Below are 24,975 nucleotides of genomic sequence, written 5' to 3'. Positions count from 1 at the left end.
AGCCATGTCACAATTACTGACTCACAGCCGCACGCTCACACATCACACACACACACACACACACACTGCACTCAGAGTTGATCATATGCACACATGCATTCACACATGTATGAGGATGAATAGACGCACACACGGCATGCTGAACAACCTCTGGTGGCTCTCTAGGATTATGGCTGTCTTCCAAGAGGCCACTGGGGCAGACTTCAAAGACACAAACATAAACATCCTACAAAGCCAACACATTATAATCTTAGTCAGCAACACAGAGGTAGCAGAGGAAAGAATGTCAGCATGGCGAAATACAGGGAGAGAAAGAGGAAGAAAAGGAGAAAGAGAGTCAGTGGGAGTTCAGGACTAATGAGGAAGACAGATATACTGAATAATGGGAGTAGAAGAAAGACAGATGAAAAGATTGGAGAAGTGAGGTAGACTTGAAAGTGGAAGTGAGGGCGAGAGAGGCTGTAAATGAATGAATCAGGGAAGAGATAATGAGAGAGAGAGAGAGAGGAGGAAGTGAGGGCCAAGGAGGGGATGAAGAAGTGAATCCGTAGGGATGGGGGTAAAGCTCTTGGTCAGCGGTTTCCACGGCGATGGTGGACAGGCCAGCTGACAGGATGAATAATTTAGGATGAGGTGTGGACATCGATCCCACAATGCACTTCTGCCTGACCACACTGTCCCAAGCACATGGTTGCACACACACACACACACACACACACACACACACACACTCATCCTCAGTAGTTCCTTCACATCAGAGCTGATCAGTGATTCAAATGTATTTTTGTTCCCATACCTACTATTTAAATAAAGCAATATGGAGTCAAAAACCAACAACATATAAATATTTGTGACAGAAAATAGACAAATACTTTCACACACACTCACACACACATACCTGCACAATGTATTTTTTGGCTCCGCGCTGAAAAACACTGATGGCTGTGAATGCTGCTGGCTTTCAGTAGCTTTCTCTGCGTAAACCCCTTCCTGTTTGGTCGACTAACTTCCTGTCTACTGCAAGCTGATATGTCCTGGTTGAGTCAGATGTCTTTGACCCCAGCGGTCTGCTGTCCAAACCAAACACAGCCGCTTCCACCTCTCTTCTCCTGTAGGAAAGAAGAAATGGACATAGTGGGAGAGCGAATTTTGGGTACTGCATTTACATGCAAAATCTCTCACTGAGCAAATCCGCACACTCAAATAGCTAATATTAATATTTTATTAGTTTATTACTTTGCCACGGTTTGATATGAAACATCAGATATGATGAACATCCACTTAAATTGCAGCCTTACATTTTTTTTTTTTTTAGCAACGTTCCCTCAGCCTCTGGCACAACACAAGACCATTTTTAACCCTGTGGAACAATGTTTCTCCCAAATCTCTCCAGCTTTGCAGGCACCTCTGCTCTTCATTCATCACACAGCCTGAACAAGTGACCGGGGAATGACCTCGCTCGCACACACGCACACACACACACACAAATCCACAAACACGGTATCAACTCGCACAAAAGCATGATTCATTTATCACAAACGATGGATACCTTGGAACACATGCTCAAACATGCACGTGCGTACACTCACACATAGACACAGACCTAAGTGCACGCACACTCACACGTGGCGGTTCCTATCACATCCGTTACAGATGGGTTCTCCTCCTCCTCAGTCCTAAATGAATATAAATATGTCTGTTTGACATCATTCATCTGCCAGAGAGGAGCACATTTACCGTATCCAGCCAAAAGAGGCAGTGTTACTCTCTCCTCCGCTGGGGAGGGATGCATAAGGAAAAAAGAGAGCCTGGAAGTGAGAATGGGAGCGTGGATGAAAAGACTCACAGAGATAAGGATGATCCAAGGGCATCTAATAAGGCGCGTGCAAAGCAGTACATTTTTAGTAAAAATACTTTATGAAGTTTCTCTTTTTCTTTCTCTCCCACTCTGACATGCAGAAAACAAATATTCCCTCTCTATTTAAACACGTTTTATTCTGCTGCTGTCGCCTGCTAATCAAATCTGATCCTATCTCTCCCCTCTTGACAGCTTGCATTCACAATAAAGCATTTGAAAGCCCATTAGCTCCACTTTCCAGCGGCGTAAAGCCAACAGCAATCTGATATCATCAGTAACAGTCCACGAGAAGATGACGTCCAGACGACAAGTGAGATGTGGACGGACTAAAGGAGCTGAGAGCAGGAGGAAGAGATATCGGTGATGGGAACAAATTGGAACAAAATGGCGGGTGATATGCCACTTGGACATGCTTAGGGAGATGTCATACCAACCAGTGGCGAGAATTTACAGAAAAAGGCATATCATCATGTGGTGTCATGGATAACAATCGTTTACGGAAGTGATCCTCTGCATTTTATTTATGCTGGGAATTGAAAAAGAGAAAAATACACCTGTTGAGAGACATTTATAGTCAGATGTAAAGATGTGTCAGGTCATGAAAAGATCCTCTCCGTTATCATCTAAAAGCCATTAAAGTTCACCAGGCTTGACCTGTGTCCTTAGTCACCATGTCTTCATAATGTACTGCTGGCAAAGCCCTGAGGGAGGCGACAGTGGTTTCAAAGTGAGCTGACTCCTGCTACAATCTGTGCTCCATATGTCATTAAGCCCATTAGGGAAACACTAGGTTAGCATTACCGCCAGAGTGCCAGCCTTTGCTATGGGAGCAGCCGTGGGTCGACATAAAAGCGGCGTCTCACTTTGTCTCCCTTCCTCTCTTTGTCTGGCTGCCTGCATTAACAAGCCATTGTCTTTTTCTCACCACTATGCTTTCTGAACTGCATCCTCCATTTCCTCGCCTTGAGTCATTTCTCTTTCGCTCAGCCCTTTCTCTGCCTCTCCCTATTTCACCTTCACCGGCCCTACACTCTGCCACTGGGGGCAGCAGAAGAAAAGATGTCGGCTTTCAGGGAAAGCATTTAGGCAGCACTGTTTGTCAGCGCTGGATAGTGGCAGGATGTTCGCTAGTCCTCCTTACTGCATAAACCTGTATGATATTTTGAAACGCTATCAGAAACAATGTAATCGTCTATGATGGCTGTGTGGGTGTCAAACTCAAAGAAGAGAAAAAAGAAGAGAAATGTAGTTGTAGGATTTTAACTCAGGCGATTGAGCTCGTCTTTGTTTCATCTAAAACGACCAATCACGTTTTTGCCTCTAGGAACGCAGGAAACCGGTATGTTCACCTAGAGGTCAGGTGGAGGTCAGTGTGGAGTGTCATGCCTCCACTCAACACCCCCTCCTCCCCCTTCCCTCTCTCCCTCGCTCGCTCCCTCCTCCTTTCCCTCCTTCCCCATTCCTGTGACAAAGAGAGCCAGTTTGGTTGCCAGGGAAACAGGCTTTTTCCATGGCGATGTTGGAACACGTGGGAAGGGCAGGGCGGCTTTGTTTCGCTCGTGATGAAGGATTCTCCCCATGCATGTTTAATCGCCAGACTTATAGTCCCGAACCCAACAGCCGAGCCCATCTACCACAGCCTGATTATGTTCAATGGAGCTTCTGACACCGTCATTTTGCCTGTTTTATCACGCTGTGCAGCTCCCACCACGGGCACCTTAGCTATTGTTGCACAGCGCTCCTGATGAGTCCAGCTGAGACCACAGATAGTCAGACCAAACAAGGAAGGCACACATGTGTCTCTCCTGCAGTAATTGAAATGCGCAAATAAACACACTCACTTCACATACATACACTCTGAAACATACATAAGATTGGGCACACAATCCTTTTTGTCTTTTCTCGTATCTCGGCACCCACCCACCACTGTTTGGCTTAGCACAGCGGGAGGAAAAAAATGGCTGATCACCATGGCAACGGTGTGTGCCGTTCTGCTACAGCTGTGATGTATGTGGTGACACTTTTGACCCTCTGGTGAACTCTATAATGCAGGAGCTGTGCAGTCTGGATAGACCCTGGCTGCCCTGCCTATCCTGCCACTATAGTGCACCATATAGGTCCTGTTCGTTTTATAAGCCCAGGGCACCATGGCAACAGATTCCGACCCAACCAGACAGGATCAAGGCTGCATGTCTTTGTCATGGAAACAAAATAAAATCTCAGCAAAGTCTTAATCAACACCAGTTTGCTTCGACAACAGGAAAACCTGGTATTAGAGGGATTATATGTTTTGCACTGCAGATGTTAAATCGCTTTGTTGACTTTATAACCAGTCACGTTTCATTGTGTAATGCCTCTTAATGCTGATCATTGGACAATCCTTTAAGTCTTTATCAGTCATTGTAAATAAACATGCAAACATTTCATTCCATGAGAAAAAAGGTGTCAAATACAGGCGAATATCTGCCACACTGGCTGTCTTCACATTCATCAGGAGGGCGAAGGCTGTCTGTTTTTAGGATTCAAGGTTTGTTTGGCCCTCGCGTGTCCGTTTCCGACTCGCCTGTCAGTTCTGTGTGTCCTTTATTGTCACACAACACTTCTTCAGAACCTCTGTTGGTATGCCATTTCCACTGACATTTACAAATCATACACACTGTTTCATACATAGAAAGGGTCAAAAGCAGACACACACACGTACAAGTGAACACAAAGTGCCACAGATAGTTTTTACCAGTGATGCACATGCACACATTTGGGAACACATGCATTGTTGTATGATGAGACAGACACACAGAATAGTCACGTATCCGTCCGTGCCCCTCCCAACACCCTCCACCACCACCGCACATACACACAAACACACTTCACTGCCATTGCAAAAACACGACACACAAAAACAAGGTGGTGCAATACAAAGCAACACTCATGCACACAGGCCCTCTCAATCAGCACTTGCCTCCTCCTGTCTGGTTGGTTTTGCAGAAATGTGGCACCTCTTCTGTGTTTCCACCACTGGGAGTGCTGCAGCTTTGCACAAAACCAGCGCTCCCAAATCTGCCACAGCTGCTGCTGCTTCACACTGAGCGGCTGCGGAATGGAAGAGGGCGAGCTGACACCCAGTAAATGCAGACATGCAGACACCTTCTTAATCATTCACATTGGTTTTTTTTTTTATTAAAAAACAATTGGTTCCACATGGTACCAGACGTATAGCGAACATATATAATGTGGGACATAGAGATAATGCAGACAAGTGGCTGTGCTAACTCCAAAAATATGTTCACAAAAGAAAAAGTGCTGCCCTTAAAATAAATCACATTTTCACTGGCTTAGAAGACGACAATCACAAAGAGAAAAGAAAGAATAATGCACCCTCAGTTACAACACAGAGAACTGCCAGAGCATTTATAATTTTTATAACAGTCACATAATGTTTCTTATATAAACTTTTCCTCATTTGTTGCCAAGAAAATGTTTTCCTTTGCTCCAGCAAGTGCAGACGGAGGAATTCTCCATGTTTTTAGAAAAAAAGTGAAACAAAACAAAAGCAAAAAAGGACATTCCATGTCCTGTTGCATCTCCTCAGTCCTGTTTGTCCAGGTCACAGTCTGGGAGGGTCACGACCTCGTAAGATACACTGAGACCTGCCATACCACTGAGAAGTCAACCTGCAGGTCTGGAGAGCGAGACGGAGAGAGAGAGAGAGAGAGAGAGAATAAAAGTTACAACTGAATTAAAACTGTCAGTGCAGCACCACACAGAGTTAAAAATGGGGTGAGGTTGCAATCACATTCATGCACCTAAATAATGTTTGTATGTTTTTGCACGTTCTGAATATACACAATCATGTATATTCAGTATTCTACACACCCCCTTTATTGTGTTTTAGAGGGTAATCCTCTAAAACCACTTTGATCTTATTCTTGTTGGTTTGGCCATTATTTTTATAGCTCATGTACTCACCAAGTTAATTGCTAAATCTGGGAACCAGACAACATAGCCATACATTTGTTTTTTTACACTGCCTGGAGGGACTATCCTTAGACCATTGATTTGGAGCTCTATCCACAGTTTTTCTTTATCTAACTTAAGGGAAGCACAGAGGGTGTTGTATTTTGTAATAGTTACAAAGCCCTTTGAGGCACATTTGTGAATTTGGCCTAAATACTAGTAAAAAAAATTGACTTGACTTGATAGTTAATATCCAACGTCATAGTGACATCTTGGTTCAGCTCTACATATCTTGCTTGCTGTAGTCTAGTCACACACACAGATTTGCTGTGCATCAAGGGATTATTACTGACATTATTTATGGGCTCACTTTTGAATTTCCTTCCAAATAGTGAAAAGCAAAGCTGCCAACTTGAAACTGGACATTTCTCGCCTGTTATACAACCAATAAAAAATGATGGCCAGAAATAAGCTCTAAGATGTAATAAACTGGAATAAACCTGTAAGGGTTGTTGCGTATGCTTACCTATCTATATGTATGTGGCCCTGCCAATCCAGTCATCATGTTTGGGGACAGTCTCGTCACTCAGCCGCCCCTCCCCTCCCTGCCTGCGGTCCTGCCACTGATGTTGAGCGGGTGACCTTTTCTCTCGGCTAATCCACACCAAAAAGCCCTAATTACTGCTGCCGCTCCACCAACCGCCCCTGGCCCAATAATCAATACAGCCGATTGGCCGGCGGATCACCCCGTCAGACACCAGCGCTTTACATGTGACTCAGTGTATGTGTAAGTGTGTGTGTGTGTGTGTTAGAGTGATAAAGTGATGGCATTTTCATGGGAAACTTGGATAAAGCAAGAAAAAAATCAACCAAAGATAGAAAAAGACACAGGAATTGTAGTGACTGCACCAGCAACAGAAAGGTAGAGGATGACTGCAAAGTAGCCATACACACACACACCCACACACACACACACACACACCCACACACACAGACTCGTACACACACACATTCCTCCCTCTAGCCTGAATGTTGTGACACCAGTTGACCTTATTGAGCTGCTGTTGTGTAAAGAGTCCCTGATTAGAATATCTTCCCTTTAACCTTTAGCAGAGTGATGCGCCTCTTGAAATCAAAGAAATAAGCCATCGGTTTATGCAGAGAGGTAAATGTATTCTGTCGTTATTTCATTAAGCTGTGGCATTTCACTCAACATCCTGACTGCGTTGCTGTTGCTTTTCAAGAATAATACTTGCCTTGTCATTTTGTCTTTTTTGGAACATGCAGGTGTGCGCTTCTGGGGATATGCTATATGATGACCTGACAGTGTAGAATGTATGCTGCCCAGAGCACTTGTGTTTTTATCGCTACATTTTCTCACTTCTGTGTGTGTGCTTGTTGGTGTGTGTGTGTGTGTGTGTGATGCATCACTATGCGTAAAAACGCCCGAGGACATTTCAAGAGCAACAAAAGGCCAGACACAATGTTATCAGAAAGAAAAAGAAAGTTTAATTTTAGATGCAGCTGCGAGAACGGAGTCATATCTGTGAAGAGAAGTAGGCAATCTCTCGCTTTTCTCTCCCTCTTTTCTTCTCTTTCTTTCTCCCTCTGTCACTCCTGCTGACAGTCTTTGATTGTATTAGACAAGTTAATGAAAAGCAACACAGAAGAGACGACTGGCAGGTCTTCGTGCAGCCTGCACCTGCCAGAGTGTATGTCTGTGTGCGCATACCTGCCAGTGTCTGTGTCTGGCTGGCTCATGCCCTCAGGCGCGCCAGCCAGTCAACGCGATGATGAGACAGTAAGAGAGTGATGAGAAGCTCGTCCGTACCTTCAGGGTGGGGTCCGTTCTGCAGATGTGAAATGGTTATGAATACAAACCACTGACACTAGATGCAGTGTGAAAGCTGGGAGGGGAATAATACTTAAATGAATAAAAACATTGTGCTGTATTTTCAGATCCCATTATCATGAACCCTAGTAAAAGCAAAGTGACAATGCTTAATGTATTTTAAAATGACTTGGCGAATTACGCAAATGACTAAGCCCAGTGTGTCAAAGTTTTGCATACCAGTCCATCAACAAAGTTTAAACTATTTGTGTATTCACAAGAGCTGCAGGCACATTGCATGTCATCTTATTGATAAATGAATAGACTGCTTCAAATCTAAGAAACACAAAGTCACAATAAGGAAACCAATGTGGTTTTTATACATACTTGTGCATGTGTCTGAGGCCCAGCAAAGTGGCCCTAGGAAGTGCAATCAAATCAGACAATTCTGGATGTCACAGTTTACATCCAGTGCCAGGGAGTGTGTCTTTAATGTAGCAGAAAATATGGGTGTGGATATCAGAGTGGTGCATGGGCGTGTGCTACTGTGTATCTGACTTTCACACAGGTTATTTATGGAGTTTATGAACCGTAACGAATCTGCAATAAACCATTACCGCAATGTTTGCATAACCATGATCAAATGTTTTAGTTGTCTAACCATAACCATGCCTTAACCGTAGTTGACTTGCCATAACAGTGGTCCGTCTCTAAGATTTCACTCAAAACATTTTGTCTATGAATTTATTCCAGGGTTTTGCACAAACATCCATTCATGTTCTTGCAAGTGATAATGTAACAATATCTGGTTTTTTGCTCTGTGGTTTGTGGTCCAGAATGAGGCACAAGGAAAGTGATAGCGGCTTCTGACAGTATAAGAACGTGGGAAAATATCTACAGTGAAAGACAAAATTTCTGGCTCCAGGTTCCAAGCAAAACAGCAATACTGCATGTGATGAAGACAGTCACACCACAGAGCTACCACTAATCAGCCAATTCTATAATTCAGAAAGAAAATATAAAGTAATTTTACCATGGCAACTATTTCATTTAACTTATTTATTTATTTATTGCTCCTTTGTTTGTCAAATGGGAATCATTCTCTTCAGTAGAAAATTTCATTTATTGATTTGGATCCCCATTAGCCACTATGAAAGTAGCAACTACTGGGGTCCACTCAAGTAAACATTACATCATAATGCAAAACAACAATGTAAATTAAAATCCAAGACAAAAGGGAACAAGACAATAAAGACAAAAACAATCACCAGTAAAACTACTAATAACAATAACAACAACACTGACAAGTACCCACACTATATCTGAACAGTCAATAAAACATTTGATACAGCTCCAAAACAGTAGTAGTACTACTAAAAATGTGACTGAAGAAAATGAATAATTGCCAGATTGTCACACACAGACACACTGCCTGATTAATATTAATCTAAGTGTGGAACAAACAATAAGCATCATAATTGCTTTCTCAATAAGTAATAGCTACAGTACATTGTGTCCGTCCATCAACAGTGGTTGATGGGACGACACCATCACTGCGACCTGTGGTCAGCTGTGGTTAATCTATCAGCTCTGGCTGGCGACCAGGTCAGACTGAGTCAATACTTTATAAGTATCCACTGTTATGAAATTTCACATCGTATTCTAAAAGTATATTGACGAGTTCACATTGTTTCTGATATGTAATTTTATTAGTCATAAATGATGAAATAGACAACTTAATCCATCCTAACCTAATGTTAGGTATTAAATCTATAATGCTATTCTCCTGCAGTAATAGGCAGATTATTGATTTAGTGGATGCAACAAAAGATTAAAATGAGGACCCTATATGTGTTAAAGGTGCAATAAATAAAATGTTTATTGCCCCACAACACAAAATTACCATTATATATATATATGTGAAGGTTAATAGAATCAATAGTAATGACTCAACAATTGCCTTCTGGATGCTTATTTCTGTCTTTCAAAAATTCACTGTCCAACCTCAACATAACATGAACTCTCTATCATGTGGATGTTGCAGGTCCTTAGTTCCTGATTGAGGTCAATTAAAGTCGTGACTTACTTATTGACCCTTCAAAGTAAGACTCTGTTTTAATACAACATGGAGGTGCCTTTGTCTTCTAACAAGGTATACTGGGACAACAGAACTTGAGCCTTGTACAGGTGTAAACAAGTCCACTTTCTAAACAAGGGGAGGTATGGTGACCCAGTCCTAGAAGTTCAGCAAGAAACAGACCATTATATTGCAAATTTGCTTCTATATTCAGGGTCATGCTCTTCTCCTGAAGTAGACGTCTTTGTCTTGTGGTGTCCATATGTGCAAAATCTCTACAATGAAGTCAGTGAATAAAGTGTTTTTATAACCGACAGGCACGATCGCAACAACTGGAAAAATAAAACCCAGTACGTAAAAAATTGGAAACTTCCCTCAAAATCAAATACTAAAACTTTTCCTGTGTCGGATTGGCAATGCAGCATAGGCATACATATGTCCCTGCTAGCAACCTGTGTGTGCAGTATGTGCACGTGTGAACATATGATGGTGGACTGAAGACATGTAGCTCCACAGAGAGCTGCCCCAGTCAGCCCGACCTGCTGAGTGAAACCCTGTGGTAATGTTTAGTTTAGGGGGTGAAAAAGAAGGTGAGTGGGGGGGTGGGGTGGGGGTGGGGGGTTGGGGGGGGGTGAGAGGCTGACAGGGCTGTGGGTAGACGGCAAGTGAAGAGAGCGAAGAGGGTAGCGGTTGAAGGGAGGGACGGATGGCTCATGGGGGAGTGATGGGGAAAGCGTAGGAGGGAAGGATGAAAGGTCCAAGCGGGACGGAGCGCAGGAGAGGTCCTCGTCAGTCAGTCGTCTCTCTCTGACACCTGAACCTCCGCTGACCGGGTCGTGACTGCCTCTCTGGCACAGGAGATATCACTAGGGGGGCTGACCTTTGACCTCTCACCTCCTCATCACCACCGCAGCCCTCGCCACGCCTTCTCAAGCACCCCTTTACTTGCTTCCCCGCCTTCATTTCTTCTCAGCTCTTTCTCCTCCGCCCCTTCACCAACAGATTGGTTACCCCAAGCACGGCACTTGGCTGATCATTTATTTTCCTTCTCCAGATGTAATGACACAGTTTAATTCTAGTCTCTAAAATCAAAACACAATTTGAAAACACTTTCCAGTGAAATATTACATAATATTACAAATATTAAATAACATTTTTTAATATATTTTAACTTGAAAAAATGTCTTATTCATGCAATATACGATTTCACCATGTTCAGACAGACATGAGCCCCGTGGGCATTGATTTCGTGGATGATAGGGAGCTTGGGCAACCAAAGGTAGCTGTGATTACCCACAGGGAAACCATGCTGTCAGACGACCATGTCAGGAAAATAGAGCAAAGCAGAGCGGGAGAAAAGCAGAGTTTTAAAGGAATAGTTTGACATTTGCTTATTTGCCTGCTTGCTGAGAGTTAGATAAGATGATCAATACAAGTCTCATGTCTGTATGGTAAAAACAAAACTCCAGCCAGAAGCCTGTTAGCTTAATTTAGTCCAGACACTGGAAACAGTGCATAAAACAGTAGCCTGGTTTGTCCAAAGCACCTACAAAGCTCACTAATTAACACATTATAAAACCAAATTATTAAAACAACTCATTGTCATGTCTTTACTGCCTGGAAACCTCACTGAGACAACAAGGCAGGAAGTTACTGCACAAGGCTAAGAAATAGTCTAATGCATGATAGCATTATAAAGTGCTGTTAAGTGTTTTTCGTGTTTGATAAGCTTTCACTTATGGATCTATTTCTCACACTAGCCTCCTGAATGGTATTTCATCATCTCAACATTATTTGAAGCAACATGCTGTGTCAGCTATGATAAAAAGCACAGTACAAGAGTTTCCACACTATAAAGTTTATTCAGTAAAAATAGTTACAAGATACAATAGAAACAAACACATTACGATACTTTATATGTGCTTTATATGCACATAATGGTCCACTGACTCGTGATGTGAGCTGCCGGGACCTTACACACTCTGACAGGCACACACATATATCCCTGGAGAGTCAGGTCTAATCCCAGGTTTACATTGTTAGGACAACAGGGATAATCCTGCTAACAGGGTGTTTATCTAGGAACTGCAACGGCTGAATCCTCAACACACACGGTATTGACCCAGAGAGAAAAATAGCAAGGGGGTGAGAAGGCAAATGAGAGAGAGAGCGCGAGTAAGACAGGACTATGAAGAAAAGCGAAGAAAGAAAAGAGAAAAGTCAGAGAGAAATAAGAGGAAATGAGAGTAAAAAGTTACACTGGGGGAAGCATAAAGTCAGAGAGGGAGGAGAAGTGGATGGAAGAAGGAAGAAGGAGGTCTGTGCTGTCAGGTATGCAGCTGACAGTGCTAGTGCAGGAGACACAGTCCCTAAGGAGCACACACACCAGCAAGGGCACACACACACTGGATGACAGACAAAAGAGCATATAAGCCCACATTTGAGACAGAAAACACAGACGCATAAACAGAACACATTTGTCAATACAATAAGATAATAAGGGATGAGATAGTCTTTTTGTGGTCGAACACATGAAACTAAAGGACAAAGAAGAACAACAACATAGTCAACCTTAAAGTGATCATCTACATCTGTATTTTCATTTAAACTTAAGTGTTCAGTGATGTGTTGTTTTTGCACCTGTGTAATCTGGTAACTTGTATTCTTTGGTTTATGCCCAGGGCATGCTGGAATAGGAACCAGGATCAGAGGCAGATAGTACTAGTCACATTATTTACATTTACAAGATAAGCAGATTGGTACTCTAGCACTGGCCAGTCCTGATTCGAGAGCCTCTCACTCTCACTCCAACATCCCGTTGTGTCCCTGCTAAACTGCTGGATGACAACAATCTGACTTGAACTGCCGCCTGTTCTTTCCGATATTCACTAGAGACACATCAGAAGATGCTGGAACTTTTATTGCACAACTGGATAAGCAGTTTTATGTGGCGCTGGGAATAGACTCAGCTCCTCAGGGTGCTCGCTAATTAATACAATCAGAGCAGGGGTTTCAGCAGGAGGAAAATAACATCAGTGCTACATGTACCAGAACCAAGCAGACACATACACTATCGCTTCAATATTGGACACACAAAGATGCTCAAGGCAAGAGATTCCTATTGGCAGGAATCATAATTAAAAACTAAAGCAGGAGAAGTCTGTAACAGCGGAGGGAGAAATCACTTAACACAGCCATGAGGAGCAAAATTATAATCAACGTGAGCAGGTTGGAGGAAAGTATAAAAAGCAGTGGTATGAGGCTTGTCTTAATGAATATGACTGGTGATTATACAACTGAAATACTCTGCCAGAACTAATGTAATGCTTAATTTTACCGAGGAGGGAGGAGGTGTATTCAAAACCACCAAATCTTTCCACCTTCCTTTTAGCTTGAGGCTAACGTAGTTCCAAGGCAGCTGGTGAAAAAACAAATTCCTCGACTTAATTTGGCTTTGGATTAAAATATCAAACAATTTCATTTATAGCTCTGCTTCGAGGGTTTATTCCATAAGGCATTAACCGAACGGCAGCTACAGAGATACAAAGTAGGGACCCAATAACAATGATAAGTCAGCTTGGGCTGCTTTGTGTTTTCTCTTACAAGTTTCTGAAGCTGGTGGAGATTGGTGAGTACGGAGCCCCACAGCCGTCAGCTGAAAAAAAAAAGAGCCACGTGTGAATCTGTACTCTCAGTTTACAAATCTGTGCATTCATAACCGTTTTGCAATCCGTGCCCACAGATTTGTAGGAAACACAATAAATAGAATGTCACAATGAAAGCAATGAAACATCCAATGCAAAACACAATATAGCATTAAATATGCTCGTAAATCTGGATATATTGCACTTACTTGGCAGATCTGTTCGATGTAGAAATGCGCCTTTCATTTTTCTCTAAGGAAACAACTTGTTCCCAAATCTGTGAGTACAGATTGCAAATCTGTGCACTGTGCTCTTAGCTTGTAATTAGTGCGCACAGATCACAAATTGGAGAGTGTGGTTTATAAACCGCGTGCACAGATTCATTAACAGAGAGTACAGATCTACACATGGCTCTTTTTTTTCTCAGCTGAAACAAAGTGGCCTCCAAAGGTATGAGTGAAAAAAGGCTCCATTTTCTCCTTAAGTAACACGCATTTTACAAACACAAATACACATCTCCACTGCAAACCCTCCTGCTACATCACAGATAATGAAACATGTGGCGCCCACTGGGAATATTCTCATATTCAAATGGTACCTTTTCACCATTGCTCCTATTGCAATGTAAACGAAAGAACGTTAACACAATTACTGTGGGTAATTTAACTTAAAGCATGACACAGCCTGATCATGTACAACATATATGTTCAGTGTTGTGGTGGTGCTATCACTGAGATGAATCAAAACCTATGCTGTGGGGATCTTTGGTGATTGACCTTTTCCAACTAGCTACCATTTGCAGCTATGCTATGCTTGCTAATTTTTCTATAGGCTGTCTTTTAGGTAGCTGTCTCTTCAGCTTTATGACTACATGAGAGAATGCAGTATATGTTTGGTATTGGAATAGTTGAATAGGGTCTGAGTTTGACTATAAGCAGAAAACAGTAGCCTATTACTGAGGCTAATAGGAGTACGTCTTAACACTATGCAACTAATGGAAATGAAATTGCTCTGTAATATGAATACAAATGAAACCGAAAGACTTCTTGACACCCAACTGCTACTGCAGACCAACAAAAGACACACTGCATCCCAGGTTCACGCACACACACAAACCATCTATACTTTTTCCTACAGGGGCTCAAACTTCAGTGGTTAACTGCCACTCCACTATCTAATGCTGTCTGTCGGATTATTGCGGTGGCTGGCGTTAACTTCCTGGTGGGGGAGGTTGGGGCGGGCAGGAGGGATATTGGCAGAACAGCGTTAAGCTTTAGCATGCATGTCAGGGCCGGGGGACGCTCCCTGAGCCAAATGCCAGTCTATGGATCGCAGAGGGGACTAAAGATCACATCATCGTCCACCCGGACACGGGTGACACCAGACAGCGGACGTGGGACAGAGAGAGAACCGAATGATCCCTGCCAGGACGAGCCATTATAGACAGCCGCTGTCATTACAGGGCGAACATGCACTGGTTCGAGTGCACAAGTGCACACACATACACGGGGTAACACACACACACACGTACACGAGCCGTGACGACGACATTATAGACAAGCGCTGTCATTAGAAGAGTCTCTGCGGGGCTCAAATGATAACGAGTGAGGGGGAGGAAGAGGTGGGGGGTGTTGACGGGGGTGACTGTCCAGCTGTCTGCAGGTGAGCATGTGGTGTTGGAGAGGTCAGCTCGCTTTAACACACACACACACACACACACACACTGCTCCCCCACATGCAATGGACACAAGGTACACACTCACAGAACATGTGTCTGTTTTGCGGTCTCTTCTTCTTTACTGACTGATGCTAGAAAACTAAGATAGTTTCTAGGGAAGTTCAAATTTTTTTTCTTAACCATCGTCACAAAATCTCATATTTACCTCCTACGTCCACACTCGCACTTTGAAGGTAGGCTTAGCCCAGGTTATTCCAGTTTATTGCTATCTATAGGGACAAGTAACTCCTCATAAAAACAGGGAAGTAAACAAATAGAAGTCTGTAAAGACGGACTAGTAGTTAATTTGAAACTACTCATTATAATTAATTTCCTTTTTAATTTTACACTGAATTCTTCCTGTTTATAAGAAGAAAGGACAACAGCACACAGGACTTTCGAAGTTGGACCTTGCAGCTACTTAAATATCTTCAAAAACACTTTGGACAAATTCATTCAGTATCACGACCACAGACACTGCACTTCAAAAGAGCAAGTTACTTTTAGCTGCTATTTCAAAGGTGGGACAACTTCAAAAAATGAAGTAAACACAACTAAATTTTAAGTAAACTTAATAAGTGGATATAAAGTCAACATAACTTAAGACAAATAATTATATGTGCTTAGTTTTTTTCAAGGCACTCAGTTTCATAGTCCTTTTTTCTTCACTGTTACCAGGTGAAAGTGGGTGCGGAGAAAATAAACTTGTTTCTCTTTGATCAGTTTCGTTGCTACTTGACACAAATGTTACCTTGAGCACAGAGTGAGAACTAGCCTGGGAGCCAGTGCTGACAGTTCACATTAGCTTCTTAGATAAGTGAGTGACATCAGCGTTTCGCGCAGGTGTTGTCTCTGTCATCAGATTGACACTCCTATATACAGTACATACCCTTATCTGTCAGGAATGAGAAATTCTTTAACAGGAAAGTTAAATTAAAATAAAGAAGAAAAAAAAAAAAACAGAAACAGAAACGCACTCTTAAAAAAATGGATATTGAAGTTAAAAGCTAAAAGTTGCTTCAGCCAGATGACCTCAGAGAAGATATAGACATCAAATATACTAATCTTGTAGCACCTACAAGACTCAAGGGCGCACTGTCAGGTAAGGATAAAGTGAATGTATGGGAAGCTTTTGCCAGCAAAATAGTGTGTCCCTCCATCAAAGTGCTGTGTAGTCATCACTGTCATGGCTATGCTACATAACATGCTTTCTGGTGACCACGCGGCTGAATGAGGAGTCAGACGCCAGCAAGTCAGTGGTTGGTTTTAAGAGCATGTCAAAAAGTTACTGAAAGTTTCTCATCATGAGGGGTGTTGTTCATTCGTGAATTGTTTCTGATAGATACTTGATTGTAATAAGTTAAAGTTCATTGCACATGTTGCTTCCAATTCAATTCAATAGTGTAGCTCAGTGTAGAGCAACAACTCAGCTTCAGTGTACACGTGCACGTATACAAAATGAATAGACGACAAAAACATTCTCACGACGTGCTTGGAAAAAAGTGTTGCAAATAACAATATAGAACAAACATAAGCATGGCGAGAAACATATTGACCAGTGAGGCGCACAGCGTTTGACACTCAGAAACACACAGACTACACAGAAACCACATGTAAACACAGAGACACTTCAAGCTCTGCACAGCAGAAGTGAGTTACAACATAACACAAATATCAAGGAAAAAAAAGAACATTTTTAATTCCACAAATCACTGACGTTGATCAATGACATTGAGCTAATGATGTTTATTTTACATTTAACATCTTGATTGCATGATTCCAATATTACTGGAAATATTTGCACAGTCTTTTGCTAATTACTAGCATGCTTGCAGGGTTTCTATATTTGCTTTTGTTGAAAGTGTTTGTTAATTTGCCTTTTTTTTTAATGTAGTCGTAGCTTTAATTCTCAATGCAACTTATGTGTTTTTAATTTGCTGAAAAACTCTGCTAATGTTTCGTGTATTTGTTAGTGTGCACAGAGCTTTTTTGAGGCTGCGTAATGGTGAGTATCTGGGGCTGCGTTAAAAGTAAAAAATATAATATTACATGAACAAAAACAAATACATTGGTTTCTTCAACCATTCAGCTTCTACGTGAGGAAGGCAGAAGGCCATAATCTGATCATTTTTAGAGCACCTGCATTTTCACTGCTTTTCTGATACACCCTGTAAGAAGTAACTAAAACAGGTATTACGATCATCTTCAAACAAGGCCATGGTCACCTCACCTCAGAGAGCACGGTGCCAAAACCTGACAGGGATACTGAAAGAAAACAAATACTAGGAAGACTTCCACTTTCACATGGTTTACATTGGATAATGTTTTCTGATGGCTACTGTTGCTCTGTCAGCATCTCAGCTCCTACAGTGATAAGAAGCTTTTTATCTATCCGTGTTTACACAGCCATAAACACACAGCATCTCACAGATTTAACTTGGAATCAATTTGTCTTCCTAAACTCACTGTTAGGAGGGGTGCAGATTCAAATCTAGACTGCTCTTTGCCTAAAGGGGACAGGCAGCCTATCAGTGCATAGTTTCACTCTGCCTCCCAGACTCCCACAGTGTGATGCGCTTCAGGGCGTGTACAAATGAGAGGCTTAGAGTTACGCTAAGCCTTACATCTGTCACTGAAACATCTCTGTCATTCTTTACAATAACAAGCTGCTGTATTAGCACTGCCTGTTTTAACAGCCATGCTGACTTTACAGCTGTTTGTGTACTTCTTAGTATCATAAACGCACCGAAGCGGTCACGTATTTGGCATCAGTAAACTACACTTTACTTCTGAGAGGGCTTGCTCAGAATTATTTAAATATGTTAATTTCATTTAGTGTTCTGAATGTCAGAGGTGCATCAGACAAACTACTGGAACAAGGAAAAATCTAGAAAAGTGCGACAACTGTGTTAAAATTTGCTGAAGATGATCTAAATTTCCTGAAGTGACCTGGTCTGCTCACCCACGCCATCAAAGAGGTCGAGCGCTCCATTCTGTATCAGTTAACACACAAATTGCTCCCTAATCCCTCACAGATTGTATTTCAGTTGGTCTTCTGTCACAGCGCACGTGAGCGCCATTGCTCTTCTTTATGAGGAGGACTGACAGGGGGCTCTCAGGTAAAATGGTGTCAGGTGAGCTCAAACATCCCGACAATCGCTGCACGTCGCCCCCAGCAGAATCCAGTTCTCACAAAACTCTCCCGACGCTAAATCTAAGGTGCCGAAACCTTTCTGTCGCCCCGGAGCTGTGGGTGTGTGCGAAAGTAGGAACTGCGGTTCTGTGTTTCTTTTTTTATGTGATATGTTAGCAATTATCCGCTTGAGGCCATTATTTTAACACGTGCTACTTCACCTGTCTAGTTATTCATGAGACCAAAGGCTCAGATCCTTGACATCAAAGGTTTGGCTCAGGCTCTTCTCGCTTATTGACAAGCACTCAGGAAAGGCTGCTAGCTGTGTTGCTGGCTGTGCAGTTTAGAGTTAGGGATTATGTTTTGGCTTTGTGTGTTAATCATACATCTTTGGCTCGAGAAGAAAACTACTACAAGGAGAACAAAATGTGCAACTGTGGAGGCTGTTAAGAGCTTATTTCTGTCATGGTGATTGAAGGCACATTGTCATACTGAAGACAAACACACATATACTTCCCGACTGCCTGTTAGAAAATAAATAATTTACTTGCAAATCATTATACTCAGTAATCGAGTCGTGGCTTCAGTATCTGTTGACATGCATCGAGACAAACCAGTTAGGTGGGTGGCTAACGTTGCATACTGCAGATCTGAGTTTGGCAGCATCACAGAAATGTAGGCTAATCACTGTTTTCAGCAATGAGTAGTGTAAGAGTTTACAATTTACAGTTTAGTAATCAGATTACAGTTACTTATCCCAGTAATGCTTAGTTACTTAGACAACTGCAACCTGCAGCTTGTTTTCTGTCTCACCAGGAGTTTGATGGAAGGTTGATAGACATTTCTCCTCTGTGTGTCTCCAATGTAGCACATGTTAGCTTAGCAGTAGCTTAGCCTACATTTGGTTGGTAAGCTTTCAGTTGAGGACAGGACTACCCTGGACTGCTACATGCAGTCAGTGAAAGAGGCTAAGCTAACATTAGCATTTTATGGATGAAGCATTTTATGGTCAGTTAAATGCGTGTGGGCGGAGGTTTTTCAGAGGCACTGTCGGAGCTGTGGTGAGTAAAGTAGTAGTAGTAAAGTAGTGAGTAATGTAATATAGTAAAGTAATATAAACATAATACGTTTTTCAAATAACTTATCCAACACTGCTGTAGATAGGCCACAGTCAGAGGAGAATTACTGTTTGAAACAGATGTTATTCATTATTTTGCCAAAAAAAACATTTCTTTAGTTTGACAGTTTCCTACTCAGCTGTCTGGAAGACGACTGTACAGACTGACCAAGTGCATTAAGTCAAAAATGAAATTCTTTTTCATCCGTGCTTGTGGTTAAATTGCTTTGGCATTGCTGAAGTGTTGACATCTGCACTCACCAAATACTGAAAAAAATTGTATTGTATTGCATTCGCAGAAAACTGTGTTTTAATCATTTGATCATATTTTCAGAAAATCTGAATTTTTTGCTGCACTGAATTAATTTTGTCCAGGTATAGAGATGGAAAATGTGACATGGAAGTGGTTCCTTAAGACAAAACAGACTGACTTTTTTGTGACAAAAATACTTAGACATACCTCATGCCTAAAACATGCACTGACAGAGCCCACGTGTGAGTAAAACACAGGTTAAACATAACTGAATTTCTCTTTTATAAAATTTGAATATAGAGTTTTGTTCCACAATCCAAATGTCACTTATTCAAACATTTTCTACTTATCCTAAAAAAAATATTCTCCTTTCTCCTTCATGTTAATGATCAAAACATTGCCTATTTATTCCTGCCTGTTTCTTACAGTGTCCTGCTCAGTCTCATTCGTTTGAAATTATTCTGACCTATGCATTTTTTGAGCCAGGATGTAGTGGTTATTCTTGTCTGGTGTGTGTGTGTGTGTGTGTGAGAGAGAGAGAGAGAGAGAGACAGAGAGCAAGGAGGAACAGCCTGTCTGTCAGGTGTTGGTACTCACATTAGTCACGTAAAAAACAAAGGATTCTGGGACGCAACAATGGCCAACACAAAGAGCATCCAGACTCCACTCAGTGTCACCCGATCTCCTCTGTGTGTGTGTGGGTAGATAAGTGTGTGTGGGTGTGTGTGGGTGTCTGTGTGTGTGTGTGTGTGTGTGTGTGTGTGTGTGGTGGGGGGCTTCTTTCTTTAGGGGGTGAGGGCGTCTCATTGGCTGCCATGCTGGGGTCATGCAGAGGTCAGGACATGTGTGATGGATGGACCTCTGTCTCTAGACCACGGCCCTTCTCCCAGTCCTCTCTCCTCCTGTGGGCCTCAGACCTGCTGAGACGTCCTGGCTGTGCTCTGCTCTTTTCTCCTCTCTTTGTGTTGCTCCTTTTGGCCAAGTGGGACCGCTTCGACAGACAAAAAGGAGCTCAAAGAAAACTGCAGACAACTCCTTGAGGTGAGTTCTGTTGTGTAAGCTGTGGACGAGCGGCGCTGCAGTCAGCCTCTAACCTACCACTTGATCCCTGCTTCTTCTCTGGTTAACTCTCTCACATCCCAGCTATCACCATCTAACCAGCACCACAGACATACGTAGAAGCAGCGGGATAGACCGCCACTGACCACATGATGTCATCTCTCCTCTCCTTCCCCTCCTTCTCTTCCTCCATCATACTGTCAATCCCTCCATCGGCGCCGTCCCTTTATCGGCACATGGAGACGCACATCTGTCGATGGAAGAATTCATTTTGGCTGCCAATCACAACAGGGGAGTGGTCAATGAGCGCAGACGTGCCAATACCTCGACTACCCTGATGAGTGACTTCTGTCTGTCTGCCTCTCTCTGTCTCTCTTGTCTTCCAGCACTTTCCGTTCGCTGTTGTGGGTTCACCAGTGGGCCGAAAGTCAGTGTGAACTGCTTTTCTCGCTCTCTTGTTCTGATTTTTACTGTGTGTCTGAAGGCAGGGCTGAACATAAACAAGCCACAGTTAAAACTTTATGTGCAGAGGCACAGTGATCAGTGCAGGTGTCACGGCAGAGGCCTCGAGGACACACTGACTGTGTTTCTGTTCATATCTCTGTCTCTTTCATTTGCATAATGTCTGAGGACACCCAGGATTTCTCTATTACAATGAGGAAATGAGGCTTAACCATAAAAGCTTTGGTCAATAAGGTCTGATGGCAACGCCAAATGGATATTTACCGTGGGTGGTACAATGACATGGGCTTCTGAACTTACGTCTCCCTGTAAAAGCATTCTCCTGTGCCTTTAAATCCCTCTGGTTTCGTCATACTTGATAGTTCTGTTAGAGCTTTATGGTTCTTTCCTTTGTCTTTTGCCCACTGACAAACACACATCAGCCTCTGAGAGACACGAGAAAATGAAATCAACAAGGTAAGACTTCAGGGGCTGACACCTCAGTTTGACACTGCAGGGGTGACTGCTTTTCACTCACTTACTCTCCCTTTATGTTTCTGTGTGTGTGTGTGTGTGTGTGTGTGTGTGTGAGTGTGTGTGTGTGTGTGTGAGTGTGTGTGTCTCATCCCTGACCTAAATTTCCTCAAGCACCTGTATTTGCACGTGTTTACTAACAACCTCGGCACAAATATCTCATTGTGTATATATTAGTCTGTGTGTGAACATGTGTGTATGAGGTTGTGGGATACAAATACCTGCAGTCTTTCAGGTGGTGGCCTGGGCGGGTCCTGTTGTCAACTCTGCTTCCCTTTCCTGTCTCACAAATCATCCTTCTGCCTCCACTGACACTGTTGGAGAAAATGAGTCACATTATCACAAGCTGCATCATTCTTTACCTGCTTTTATTCAGTACTGAGGAGCACATGCTCGGCGTGACATCGTAGTGAAGGATTTGCAGAAGATTTTCCAAAGTTTTTATCTTTCAGACAGAAAACTTAAGCTTTAACTACGTGAAGCACCTCGTTAAATCTGCCTCTTTTACAGCTCGGATATAGGTTAAGAACAAAAAGATTTGAGGAGGTGAAATGTTTCCTGACATCCCCCGAAATACAGAACTCAGAATTAAGATTTTAGTTTTGTGATGTAGTATTTAGTACAAATGGAAGCCCATTAAGATTATTATTATGTAGAGAATAAAAACGTCATATACACTAACATACTAAAATGTATTCAAATCAGATATAATTGTGACGTTACATACTGAAATCATTATTAACAATAATAATAATAATAATCATGGAGAGCTTAAAAATATATTTAAAATCAGGTCGCATTTGTGCACAAATTTTAAAAAAAAGAAAGAAAAAGAAATAATAAACAAAACCTAAATGTTTGCAGTTGACATTTAGAAGAATGTATAAGATGTTCTGCTATTTTAGAAATTATTTTTGCTGAACATAAGCCTGTATTAATATTTGAGCTCAAATCTGATTTAAATATTCTAACACGCTAATACATTTTTATTTGATATGAATATGTAAAGTAAGCTATATGCATAATTTGCAGATTTTAAAAAGCTGTCATGCATTTCCTCAGTTCCTCAGAAGAGTATTCACATTAAAATCTAGAGTCATGTATTTGAAATAGAGATTCATTGTCTCTTCGTTTCTGAAGAACAGTGGTAAACCACTTTCAGTCGCTATAACCAATATAAAAACTTCACTATTTGACCCATCAACGTTAGAAGGACATTTTTTTTTCGATCACTGCCGTGGCACAAATGTGTGGTTGGCACAAGGCACACGTCTCTTTTAGGCCACATCAAGGACGCGCAGATGAATTCTTCCTCTAATTTCAGCTTCACCTTCCTGAGTCCAAAGCTTTAAACGCCTGTCCTTCTTTTCACAAAGCCGTAATGGTTTGTGTCAAGCATCTGTCATCGTCCATGTGTTTATCTCTGGGGCCTTAATGGGAACCATCAGCCGCGCAGGACCAGATTCTGGCGGCGGGACCAGGAACAACGTCCTACTTTCACAGGACTGAGGTCATTTTAGCGTTTAGCGCCGAGTCTGCTGTGTTGTGGTCAAACAGCCCGTTGGGGCTGGACTGTGACTGCGTTGTTGAGGTACTTGTTTGCCCCAGTGTGGTCTGTAAACCGTTGTTTAGGTTTTGGTGGTGCTGGGACAACAAACTCAAACTGTGACCGAGGAGTGACCCCGGGGTTTCCTTTGAGGATCAGCTGCGTCTCTAATCGAGTCTGTGCGGCTCCTGCTAGGCGCGCAGGGGCCTGGAGAGGCGAGGGTAAACTTCCAGAGAAAACGGGGTGCGGGGAGGTTGTTGAGGTTGTTTAAAGTGGGTCGCCAGGAACACACATAAAGCTTTTAAATTTGCTAAAATCTCTTTTATCCATCGATACACACAAATGAACTAATAACTCATTAAAGTGTGTAAGAAGAAATGAGCTGCCTTCATGGTATTACACAACTGCTGTTCCATTTAAATTTACATAGATTTGAAATCTAAAATCTTATCAGGTTTGGACACACGAGAAAAAAAAAAAAAAAAAAAAAAAAGTCTGGGACCAAATTTTTGTCAGTCTTTGTTGTAGAGGAATTTACAGGCAAAGTAAAGAGACAGATGTGCAAATATGATATAAGTGATTAAAGTTTATTATGATTAAAGTTTTTGTAAAAAGTCCTGAAAATAATCAAAATGACTTTTAAAAAGCTCATCATCCCATAAAAATATGTATATTAGACAGTGGAATAAATATTTTCCAAACCATTTGCATGTTAAAAAAATGTTTGGAGTTTTGATGAGAACTAATTTGTAAATAAATGAATAGATAGATAAATAATTTACCTTTTTAAAAGTTTCAACAAAATGCCTCTAAACTCTGTCTTTGACTTCAGTCTGCTAACAGAATTTTAAAAATATTTATTTCTTTGTTCAGAATTGTTGATTGTTAATTACATTATTTTCATGCAGACTTGAAAGTCTAATTGATGTATGACTTCGTGGATCTATTAATTTTAGCTTTATTAGCATCCATACAGAATCATGATCTTAAAATGTGTGAAATAATTGCACAAAGAAGCAGAGATACTGAAATCATCAAGTGCAATAACTAACTCTTTTCGATTTGTCTTAAAATGTTCAAACGGGTATTTACAATCCCTGTTTAAAATGGTGAAATTTTAATGGCCTATATTGCAGTAACTTTAATTTAAATTACCACCGACCTTTTGTTTAGATTTAAGATTATGAGTAGTAATTTAATTTCTAAGATATAATCATTCGTTTTTCACACAGGTGGTGGATATAAACACATTCTTTTTCTTTCTTTCTTTTTCCGGAAATAAGAGATAGCGACTCTTTCACCTCATTCTCATCCAGACTGGCCTGAAAAACACAAACAGGCTCCTGAGCAACAAGTCAATGCACATTCTTCACTATTTATACCGAAACAACAAAATGAGGGTGTCTGCAGTTACCCAGCTAACCTTGTCCCAGGTTCCAGACAACACCGACTTTGTCCTGAAAGTGGAAAAACACCTGCTACATACAGAATATTAACAGCATGGCAAATAAACTGACTAGAGGTGAGATTAATAAAAGACATGTTGTCTACATAACTTACTCTCCTGTTCCAGTGAATGAGACAGAGCAGCCTTTGCTGCAGCCTCAGGTCTCCACAGCTCCAATAGAGCAGCTCCTGCAGGTGGATCCAAGGTAAAGGTGAACGTCGCTCATTAATCATGGCTCTTTCGGCGTTTTTTGCCCTTTTATGGTGAGATGGACTCGCATCCTGCACACCAGGAATTAAAACAGCGGCTGAACCAGGAAACAGCTTTTCTTTGGTTTGAAAAACGGGACAGAGGATGTAGGCTA

General features: G+C 41.8%; 1 long non-coding RNA gene across 2 annotated transcripts; it reads right to left on the bottom strand.

Annotated features, from left to right (window-relative positions):
* Positions 1–1,669: 1,669 nt before the first annotated feature.
* Positions 1,670–24,828, bottom strand: LOC139633506 (uncharacterized). Of its 2 annotated transcripts, none has more exons than XR_011693771.1 (4): positions 24,725–24,828; positions 21,840–21,932; positions 6,339–7,662; positions 1,670–5,537 (listed from the first exon to the last, which is right to left on the bottom strand). It is a non-coding gene; the product is annotated as an uncharacterized lncRNA (long non-coding RNA). The 2 variants fall into 2 exon arrangements; XR_011693772.1 differs by having other exon boundaries at positions 7,545–7,662.
* Between the last annotated feature and the right edge of the window lie 147 nt (positions 24,829–24,975).

The sequence above is a fragment of the Trachinotus anak genome, unplaced genomic scaffold (assembly GCF_046630095.1).
Source record: "Trachinotus anak isolate AG129_WGS33_773 ecotype Australia unplaced genomic scaffold, CSIRO_AGI_Tana_v1 ptg000016l, whole genome shotgun sequence".
Classification (NCBI taxonomy): domain Eukaryota; kingdom Metazoa; phylum Chordata; class Actinopteri; order Carangiformes; family Carangidae; genus Trachinotus; species Trachinotus anak.
This window is presented reverse-complemented; position numbering and strand designations above follow the sequence as displayed.